The sequence below is a fragment of the Myotis brandtii genome, unplaced genomic scaffold, assembly GCF_000412655.1.
Source record: "Myotis brandtii unplaced genomic scaffold, ASM41265v1 scaffold174, whole genome shotgun sequence".
NCBI classification, from domain to species: domain Eukaryota; kingdom Metazoa; phylum Chordata; class Mammalia; order Chiroptera; family Vespertilionidae; genus Myotis; species Myotis brandtii.
Genome location: NW_005356437.1, coordinates 2623962 through 2635543, shown reverse-complemented (window position 1 = coordinate 2635543; position 11582 = coordinate 2623962). Strand labels below are relative to the sequence as shown.

The 11582-nt window shown below is 36.8% G+C and overlaps 1 protein-coding gene across 2 annotated transcripts in view; it reads left to right on the top strand.

Moving 5' to 3' along the window:
- Positions 1-11582, top strand: part of RB1 (retinoblastoma 1) — a 218450-nt gene that overhangs the window by 1589 nt on the left and 205279 nt on the right. Inside the window, exon 1 of one of the 2 annotated variants that reach the window (XM_014537214.1) lies at positions 5431-5479. The exons of the other annotated variant lie outside the window; for it this stretch is intronic. The gene's annotated coding sequence lies outside the window, so the exon portion shown is untranslated. Of the gene's footprint in view, positions 1-5430; positions 5480-11582 lie in introns of those variants that run through there. 2 annotated transcript variants of the gene reach the window in all.

Below are 11582 nucleotides of genomic sequence, written 5' to 3'. Positions count from 1 at the left end.
GTTGTAGTTAAGCCTTGATTGTTGTAGTTAACACTGGGAGGATTTGAACTCCAGGCCAATTGGCTGTGAGAATCAGCTGTGTCTACGGTGGGAGAATTTCTGTGCTGAAGACACCCTTATGGGGCAAGACTTGCTTCAGTGGGGCTTTGGTGCTCACTCCCCACCAAAGTATTTTAAAGCCAATCTTAGATATATTTTATTTATAAAAACTTCACTATAATATAAAGACATTTTAAAAACAAAGTCATACCTTATAAAATAATTTTTAATGTCTTCTATTATGCAGGAGTGTTCAAATTTCCTGTAAGTCTTAGAATTAGTTTTATTAGAATTAAGAACCTTTGACAATATTTTGATGTTTCTTCTATTTTTTTCTTTGCATATAATATTTGAAATAATTACTAGTGCTTTATATGTACTGGGGAAATATTATAAGCACTTTGTAAATTACTGATTTAGCAATCCATTGGGATGTGAAATATAAAATCCTTATTTTACATGTATTATGTAAAATCTTCATTTTATAGATGAAGACACTGAAGTAGAGTAAGGTCAAGTAATTTGACCAAGTTCCCTGGCTGGTAAGATCTAAAACACAGATTTGGGATCCTACTATACTTTTGTATCTTGCTTTAAATGTTTTTCTTAATATCATGAGCATTTACTTATTATTAAATATTTTAAAAAATATGAAAATGTAGTTTCCAGTGGAAGTGCGGTGTTTACCTATGCCGCCATCTTGGTCTCGGGGTGTTACACTTTTGCATTTTAATTTTTTAATTCTTACTATTATTAGGCACTTATTTTTTCCCTAACTATTTTACTATATAAAATAATGAGATATCTGTCCTTTCTTATTCATAAGAATGTTTGCCACTAAATAAGTCCTTGATAATTTGTTATATAAATTAATGAATGACTCTCTGATTATTAGAGTCAATTTTTATGAGTTGAATTACTGAGTCAAAAGCTATGAACATTTAAAAACTCTTGATAATTATTGCTGAATTGCACTCCAGTCACTTTTAATGAATTTATTTTTCATCAGCATTGTATTAGAATACATCTGTCTCTTTTTACTGATCAGATCAATACAGAAAAAGAAAACCTCTGCTGTCTTAGTCTACTCTGTGTACTATAACAAAATACTGTGGGCTGTGTAGCTTATAAACAACAGATATTTATTTCTCACAATTCTAGAGGCTGGGAAGTCCAAGATCATGGTGCTGGTAGATTCTATGTATATTGAGGGCCCACTTTCTTACTCATAATTTTTGTCACTGGCCTTACATGGTGGAAAGGGTGGGAGCTTTCTCTAGCCTTTTTTATAAGAGCACTCATCCCTTTCATGAGAGCTCTGCCTTTATGACTTAATCATCGCCTACAGGCCCTACCTCCTAATACCATCACGTTGGGCATTTAGTTTCAGCATACGAATTTGGGGAGAATACAAGCATTCAATCTATAGCATCTATAATAATAAAAGTGTATTATGCTAATTAGACCAGACGTCCTTCCAGACGACCTTCCGGACGAAGCTGGTGCTGCGAGGGAAGCCTGGGTCCTGAGTGCCAGAGGGAAGCTGCTGCCGGCAGCCCGGGAAAGGAAGGCCTACTCTTTCATGAATTTCGTGCATTGGGCCTCTAGTCTAGTAGTAAAAAAGATAAAACAAATCCCACAATTTCAAAGATCTAAACATATTCTAGAAATCCTTACTAAAAAAGGAATATTGCAGTGTCATGAATGAATGATTTTGGTATTATCATCCCAAAGCATCAAATGTATAACCATTGATTTGGATACTTCATATGCAAAGCTGTTTTTGTGCATATGCAGTTAAAGGGAGTCAAAGCTTCTTCACTTCTCTTTCAGAAAACTTAGGCTTTTAGTTTTCAGAGAGTTGGGAAGGAGTAGCTGATTATAGAGAGTATTAATGAATATAGATAGTCTCCAATTTATAAGTGGGTTGTGTTCTAAAACTCTTTGCAAGTAGTGCAGTGTAGTACTTAGGTTTCTAGTTAGTTCAGTGCAACTATAGCAGTAATAGTATAGTAATAGTAATAGGCCCTCTTGGGCTTTAGACTTGAATACATATACCAATAAATGTTACTACTTTCTTACCCTAGCCTTCTCCCCTCCTGGCTTTGCTCCTGCCTTCCATGGGAACTGGCATAGTTTAAATCTCATTTCCTAATGGAGCTCATGATGGGGACTAAAACATGTGGAATCATTTCTGGTTGTGTACTGGAGGAAGACAAGAAAGGCATTTCATGTTACCTTTGGGATTTGGGGTACCTTTTTGGGGGGTACATCAGAGGATGATGATGTATTGTCCTGTTACAATTCACCACACTTTTACCTGGAAATATTAAATGATTTAAATCTTTGAGAGTTGGCCTGAGAACTTCACCTACACTTATGCAGTAATTTCTAAGGGAGAATGTGACAGTGTGTGTGCTGAGAAGAAAGTGTAATAACAAAATGAACCTGTTTTTGAAGTAGCTATTCGAGTTGCAATTGGCTATCTTTGAAACAAGAAAAGGAATGTGGTATTACAGGGAACTCTTTTTGGCAACTGAAAGAAGATGATGTTTATTGGAATAGAGTAGTGATTTTCAACCTTTTTCATCTCATGGCACACAAACTAATTACTAAAATTCTTCAGCACACCAAAAAAATATATTTTTTGCTGATCTGACCAGAAAATAGGTATAATTTTGATTCATTCACACTGGACAGCTATTGTTGGCTGTTATACTTTTTTTTTTTTTACAGTCTACAGAGGTCAGTGCCCCTGACTAAATAGTCAGGTATCACGTTTTAAAAATTATTTCAGTTCACGAGTTGGAAATCGCTGGAATAGAGGATGGGCTAAGAGTAAGGATTTGTTGTCAGACTAGGCTGACTCAAGTCTCAGATTTCCCATTTACTAGCTCCATGATCTTGAACAAGTTACCTAAAATCTCCCAGCCTCAGTTTTCTTATCTGTAAAAGGGACGAATAATCATTTCTGGATCATGTAATTACTATGTGGATTTAATAAATTTGTGCACATAAAACACTTATTAGTGCAAAGGAGTGCCTATATTAAGTCATACAAGCAGAATAATTTGACCTAAGAATTATTATAAATTTTTAGGAGAACTTAAGAATCAGTTAAAATAGTTGAATTTTTAAAAAAAAATATATTATTGATTTCAGAGAGGAAGGGAAAGGGAGAGAAAGATAGAAACATCAATGATCAGAGAGAATTATTGATTGGTTGCCTCCTGCATGCTCCCCACTGGAGATTGGGTCTGCAATCTATCTGGGCATGTGCCCTGACTGGCAATCGAACTGTGAACTCCTGGTTCATACATAGGTCCACACTCAACCACTGAGCCATGCTGGCTGTGCTAAAATAGTTGAATTTTTAAATGCATGTGTAGTGATTTTGATGTGGTACCTTTGATAAAATTTATATTTTTAAGTTCCTGAGAATCAGAAAAGTTGTTTGTGCATACATGAAAGCATATATGAATTTTTTTGAGGAAAGTATTTGGTGTTTTTTCTAGAAAAGTGTTTTCTCCCTTTTGTATAAATGTTTAAAAGTGTGTAATACATGATTTCTGTCTTAAGATTAGATTGTGTTTATGCTGCTTATAGAGTATGAATAAGGGACTTTCCATTAAGAAATTGGCCAGAAGTGCTGCTCTTTTTTTTTTTTTTCTATTTGTTAATCTTCACCCAAGGATATTTTTCCATTGATGTTTTAGAGACAGTGGCAGAGAGAGGGAAAGACAGAGAGAAACATCAATTGGTTGCCTCCTGCATGAGCCCCTACCAGGGCTCAGGTTAGGGAGGAGCCGGCAACTAAGGTACATGCCCTTGACTGGAATTGAACCCAGGACCCTTTGGTCCTCAGGCCGATGCTTTATCCACTGAGCCAAACCAGCTAGGGCCAGAAGTGGTGTTGTTATTGTGACTTACCATGAGTCAGTTGTTAAAATTTTGATTTTCTTTCTGTATCTCGAATGGCAGTGTGGTAGAATGGAAAGGCCTTGGACCTCAAGGCAGAAAACTTTGATTGTAGTTATATTGTACCTTCATGATTTTAGGCAAATTGGTTAATTCTCTAAGTCTCAGTTTGCTTATATATAAAGTAGAAATCATGCCTGAATGTCAAACCTCTTAGGGTTTTGTGTGTGTTATACATGAGTATTCAAGAGCTTTGAAATATATTGCTCTTGATAGAGGCATTTGTTTTTGTGATGTGGGTCATTGTATTTAGAAAGATAATGGAAAAGAATGGAGTTGGAGTAATTCTGGGCATTCCATTCAATTTATACTATAGAAATATGATGAACAGGTTTCTTAAAACTTTAAAAAGCAGACTGTCTTTTTAATAATTATGTGTAATGAAAGGTCTCTACCTGTTATTTTCCAATTCTTAGTAATGTATGTACCATTTCTATTTAAAGATGGTGCTAGTATTCTGATTCCATGTGGGTGCTGCTGAGAAAGTTTTCCGAGAAAACATTTATGAACATGAATATGAATGTTATATTTTGTCTTAATAGATGTAGGCTACTTGCAGCTTCTAAGTAAGAAGTGGAATCAGAAACACATTTTATTATAAAAAGTCAGACATTTATAAAAATAGATAGGGAAAATAGTATCAACTCTCAACCTCTTAACACGTTAAGCACCCTGTCAATTACCAGTGACTGACACTATACTTTCCATCCGGAAGACAAAACAGGCTGGGCAATTAACATGTTAACTAGTTTCAACAGTTAAACATGGCCAAACTATATTTATCTCTGAGCCCAGATTACTTCAAAATAAATCCCAGATAGGATGTTTTATCCATAAATATTTCAGTATGTATGTGGAAAAGATAAGAATTCTTAAAAAAATAACCACAGTTCATCACACCTAACAAAATTAATGAAAATTCCTTAGTGTTAAATATCCAGACTTTAAAATTTCTCAATTGTTTTATAAATTGTTATTATTCAGTATGTTCTAATCAGTACTAAAATAGGCTCATACATTATGATTGGTTGATTAATCTCTTAAATCTCCTTTAATCTGTAGGATTTACCTCCTTCCCTCCCTCTTTCCTTTTTTTTTCTTACACTTTATTTGTTGAAGAAACTGGGATTTATCCTATATTGTATATTTTCCATTTCATCTCCTTCATTTTTTAATATATTTATCTAATTTCCTGGAAGTGGATCTAGAGGCCTGATTAGTTCCTGATTTGATTGTTTTTCGAAGAAATACTTCAGAGATGTTGTGTATGCTGTCAGGTGGAACATAATGTTTTATTATTTCTCTTTTTGATGTAAGCTATTATTACTGGATCAATTAGGTGTTGCTAAAAGGTGAACTGATAATTTTACCATTCTTCTTTTCAATTAGTTGTAATTCTTCTGTAAAGATAAACTTTTCTCCATCAACAATTCTTATTTGAAGTATAGTTCATTCAGAAAAGGTAGGATAAGTGCTTTATTCTTTGTTTTTTATTGACTAGTTTTCAAACTAATGAGTTTTTTTTTCTGTAACATCCTTTAAAGGTGATTAATACTTTTCAAGTATTATCTTGAGAGTACCAATAGACCAGTTTGGCTTTACATAGACATTTAATTAAGATTTTTACTCAATGATAATGTGACATGCTTTATAATTTCAAGGATTTTATATAAATGGAGTCATGTAGTATTTAACCTTTGGGGCTAGCTTTTTTTTAGTAAGCACATCTTCCTGGGGATATCTATTTTAGTTGTATATCTATTTTAGTTTGCTAAGGCTGCCATAATAAAAACAGACTGAGTGGCTTAAATAATACAACACTTTTTCTCACCTTTCTGGAGGCTAGAAGTCCAAGAAGAGATGTCCACAGATATAGTGTCTTCTGAGGCCTCCCTTCTTGGCTAGAAGATGACTACCTTCTCCTTATGTTCTGGAATGGTTTTCTTATGTGAACATCCCTGGTTTTTTTTTTTTTTATGTGTATCCAAATTTCCTGTTCTTACAAAGACACTAGTCATATTGGATTAAGGCCCACACTTATGTCTCATTTTAACTTACTGTACTTCTTTGAGGCCCATCTTCAAATACAGACACATTCTCAGATACTTGTGCTTAGAGTTTCAACACATAACTTTTTAAAAAGGGGTATGTGTAATAATTCAGCTCATTGCAAATAGTTTGCTTCTCTTTCTTTATATTTTTTATTAAATGTATTGGGGGCGATATTAGTTAATAAAATTATAGGTATCAAGTGTGCAATTCTATAAAATACACCATCTGTGTATTGTATGTGTGTTTACCACCCAAAGTCAAATCTGCAGTCACCATATATTTGACCCCTTTTATCCTTTGCTACTCCCCCTTCCCTCACCATACTGCTGTCTATGAGTTTTTGTTTGTCTTGTTTGTTCATTTGTTGCTTTCAGTTTTATATTCCACGTTAGAGTGAAATTCTTTTTTTTCTGAGTAGTATTCCATGATATGGCTAGACCAGTTTAACCATTTACTCATTGAAAGATATCTGTATTGTTTGTAGGTTTTAGCTATCCTATATAATAAAAGCCTAATATGCAAATTGTCCCCTTGGGTGGTCTTTCAACTGGGAGTTTGACCACTTGCTATGACATTCGCTGACCACCAGGGGGCGACATGGCCCATGGCGGGCATCAGTGATGCAGTGCTGGCAGTGGGCGGCATTGGAGGCGCTGCTGGCCCCGATGGGCCGAGACAACAGCGGGACTATGGCGGGATGGTGGAGCAGGTGAGCAGGTGGCGCCAGGACAAGGTGGGTGCGAGCGGGGGCCCAATCGCCCTGCCGATCGCCCCGTAGACAGCGACCAGCATAATCCTATATAATAAAAGCCTAATATGCAAATTGTTCTACTGGGAGTTCGATCGGGAGTTCGACCGCTCACTATGATGTGCGCTGACCACCAGGGGGTGGTGTGGAACATGGCAGATGTCGGCGACGCGGCGCTGGCAGCGGGTGGCAGTGGAGGCGCTGCTGGCCCCAATGGGCCCTGACGAGAGTGGGACCACAGTGGGATGGTGGAGCAGGTGAGGGGGCGGCACCAGGCCACAGTGGAATGTTAGGCGGGGCTGCGAGGCTGGGGGTGCGAGCTGGGGCTGCAAGGCTGGGGCACAAGCTGGGACCCGATCTCTGCAGGTCACCCTGAGGGACCCCACCGAGCACAAATTTGTGCACTGGGCCTCTAGTTATGACTAAAGCTGCTATGAACATTCATGTATAGGTTTTTGTGTAGACATCAGTTTTTATTCTTCTGGTGAATAAATGCCCAAGAATGCAGTTACTGGTTGTGTGGTATGGTCATATGTTTAATTGTATAAGAAACTGCCAACTTTTCAAGAGTGGTTGTACTTTGGTCACATTCTTCCCATCAATGTAGGGTGATTTTTCTATGAATCTTTGCCAACATTTGGTAGTGTTACTATTTTTATTTTAGCTATTCTTATAGGTGTGTAGTGGGTTTTTAAATTTACATTTTACAAAGACACTAGTCATATTGGATTAGGGCCCACACTTATGTCTCATTTTAACTTACTGTACTTCTTTGAGGCCCATCTTCAAATACAGACACATTCTCAGATACTTGTGCTTAGAGTTTCAACACATAACTTTTTAAAAGGGGTATGTGTAATAATTCAGCTCATTGCATAAATGATAATCTTTTTAATAGACTTAAAAAAAACAGTTTTAGGTTCACAGAAAAAATGAGAAGGTGCAGAAATTATCTATATATGCCATATCCACAGATGGATGGTCTTTCTCAGTATCAAGATTCCCCAAAAGAGTGTTACATTTGTACAATTGATGAAGCTACCTTGATACATAATCACCTACAGCCATAGTTGTTGAAGGTCTAAATGCCCTTGTTTGCCATTTGTTTGTCATCATCAGTGAAATGTCTCTTTATGTTTTTTGTCTATTTTGTGTTTTCATAGGGTTCTCTACATACACAGTTATGCAGTCTGTGAATAATGACAATTTTATTTTTTCCTTTCTAATCTTTGTGCCTTTTTTTCTTGCCTGTTAGCACTGGCTAAGAGTTCAATACAATGTTGAATAGAAATGAGAGTTCCTTCTCTTAGGGAGAAATCATTCTGTTTTTCACTATTAAGTATAATATTAGGTGTAGGTTTTTCTTGTGTATTCTTTATTAGATTAAGGAATTTTCTTTCTATTCCCTTCTGTTCCTATTTTGCAGAGGTACTTTTTATTTATTTATTTTTTAAAAAAATATTTTTATTAATTTCAGAGAGGAAGGGAGAGGGAGAGATAGAAACATCAGTGATGAGAGAGAATTAATGATCGGCTGCTTCCTGCATGCCCTTTACTAGGGATTGAGCCTGCAACACAGGTACATACACTGACTAGGAATTGAACCATGACCTCCTAGTTTATAGGTCGATGCTCAACCACTGAGTCACACTGGCCAGGCTGCAGAGGTATTTTTTAATGTATTAGAAATAAATATTGGATTTTATCAAATGCTTTTTCTGCATCTATTGAGATGATCACATACTTTTCCTTTTTTAGACTGTTAATATGATTAATAATGTTGACTAATTTTCAAATGTTAAAGCAACCTTTCATTCCTGGAGTAAACTCCAATTGATCACAATATACGATCCTTTTCATATATTGTTGAATTTGATTTGCTAAACTTTTGTTAAGAATTTTGGCATATATATTTATGAATGGTAGTGGTCCATAGTTTTCTTTTTTTTAAAATATATTTTTTATTGTTGATAGTATTATATATATCTTCCACTTTTCCTCCCTTTACCCCCCTCCTCCCAGGCCCTACCTGCCCCCCATGTCTTCACTCCCTTGTTGCCTGTGTCCATGGGCCATGCATACAAGTATATAAGTTCTTTTTTATTATTAAATATATTTTTATTGATTTCAGGGAGGGGAGAGGGGGGGGGAGAGAGAAACATCAGTGATAAGAGGGAATCATTGATCGGCTGCCTCCAGAATGCCCCCTACTGGGGATTGAGCTCACAACCCCGGGCATGTGCCCTAACCTGGAACCAAACCTTGACCTCCTGGATCATAGGTCGACGTTCAACCACTGAGCCACTCCAGCTGGGCAGTATGTAGGTTCTTTGGTTATTTCTTCTTGTTCTCCCAAGCCCCACACGGAAGTATGTCAGTCTGTTCCATGCCTCCATGCTTTGTGTCTTATTTTGTAGCTCAATTCATTTTGTTCATTAGATTCCACAAATAAGTGAGATCATGTAATATTTGTCTTTCTCCGATTGACTTATTTCACTTAGTATAATAGTCTCCAGGTCCATACATGTTGTTGCAAAGGATAAGAGATCCCTCTTTTTTACTGCTGCATAGTATTCCATTGTATAAATGTCACACAGCTTTTTTTATCCATTCATCTACTGATTGGCTCTTGGGCTGTCTCCAAATCTTACTAGTAGCTATTGTAAATAATGCTGCTATGGACATAGGGGTGCATATATTTTTTTCTGATTGGTGTTTTGGGATTTAGGATACATTTCCAGAAGTGGGACCGCTGGGTCCAATGGAAGTTCCATTTTTAATTTTTTTAGGAAACTCCATACTGTTTTTCATAGTGGGTGCACCAGTCTGCATTCCCACCAGCAGTGAACTAGTTAGTGTTCCCTTTTCTCCGCATCCTCACTAGCACTTGATTTTTTTAATTGTTCACCCACCCCAATTTTTGTCTGGTTTTGTGATAAAATAATGCTGCCTCATTGAATGAATTGGGAAATATTTTTTTCTCGTCAATTTTTTGGTAGAGTTTTTGTAAAATTGGTATTATTTCTTTCTTAAATGTTTGGTGAAGCCATATCGGCCTGGAGTTTTCTTTGTGGAAAGGTTTATAACTACAGATACAATTTCTTCAATAGAGATTTCAAGGAATTTGTCCATTTCATCTATGTTGTTGAATTTATTGGCATAAAATTATTTATAATATTATATTAATATACTTGGTCATTAATATATCTTATATATGTCATATATTAATGCAGTATATAATGAAATGGCCCTCTTTATCTTCCATAATGTTCTTTGCTTTGAAATATACTATTTTTAATATCAATATAGACATATGAGCTTTCTTTTGATATTTGTACACATACCTATTTTTTAGTCTTTTCAACCTATTTGTGTCTTTATGTTTAAAGTGTGTTTCTTCACCAGTCAGAAAGGACATATGCACCCCTATGTTCGTAGCAGCACAATTTACAATAGCTAAGATTTGCAAACAGCCTAAGTGCCCATCAGCAGGTGAGTGGATTAAGAAACTGTGGTACATCTACACAATGGAATACTATGCTGCTGTAAAAAAGAAAGAACTCTTACCATTTCCAACAGCATGGACGGATATGGAGAGCATTATGCTAAGTGAAATAAGCCAGTTGGAGAAAGATAAATATCACATGCTCTCACTCATTTGTGGAATATGAAGAACAACATAAACTGATCAACAAATATAGATCTAGAGTCAGAGAAACATCGAACAGACCATCAAACTTCAGAGGGAAGTCAGGGGAGGGAGGTGGTAAGAGATCAACCAAAGGACTTGTATGCATGCATATGAGCATAACCGATGGACACAAACAGTAAGGGGGTGAGGGCATGTGTTGGGGGTTGGGGGTGGTTGGGGAGAGGTAAATGGGGGAAAAGGAGACATGTAATACTATATGTAATACTTTAAACAATAAAGAAAAAAATAAAGTGGGTTTCTTATAGGTAGTAGATAATTGGGTCAGTCTTTGTCTTTTAATTGGGGTTTTTAGAGCATCGACATTTAATGTGATTACTGAAATGGTTGGGTTTTAATCTACCATCTTGCTATTTAGTTATATTTGTCTCTTTGTTTCTTTTCCCTTTTTCTGCCTTTGTTTAGATTGACTATTTTTTTATGATTCCTTTTTTCTCATTTGTTAATTTATTAACTATAACTCTGTTGTGTTATCTTAGTCATTGTTTCACAGTTTATAGCATACAATGGAAACTTTTCAGTCTACTTTCAAACAAAGTTACTACGTTATGTATAGTATAAAAACTTTACATCAGTATACTTCCATTTCTTTTCTCTTGGACTTTGTTCTATTGTCATATTTTTACTCATATGTGTGATATAAACCCTATTGTACACTGCTATTATTTTTGCTTTAAATAGTCAATTATTTTAAAACTAGAGGCCTGGTGCACAAAAATTTGTGCACTCGGGGGGGTCCCTCAGCCCGGCCTATGCCCTCTTGCAATCTGGGACCCCTTGGAGGATGTCCACCTGCTGGCTTAGGTCCACTCCCTGGGGGATCGGGCCCAAGCTGGCAGTCAGACATCCCTCTGGCAGCCCGGCAGCCCTCAGGGGATGTCCACTTACCAGTGGGGAGCAGGCCTAAGCTGCACTCGGACATCCTTAGCGCTGCTGAGGAGGCGGGAGAGGCTCCCACCACCACCGCTGTACTGGCAGCCATCAGCCTGGCTTGTGGCTGAGCAGAGCTCCCCCTGTGGGAGCGCACTGACCACCAGGGGGCAGCTCCTGCATTGA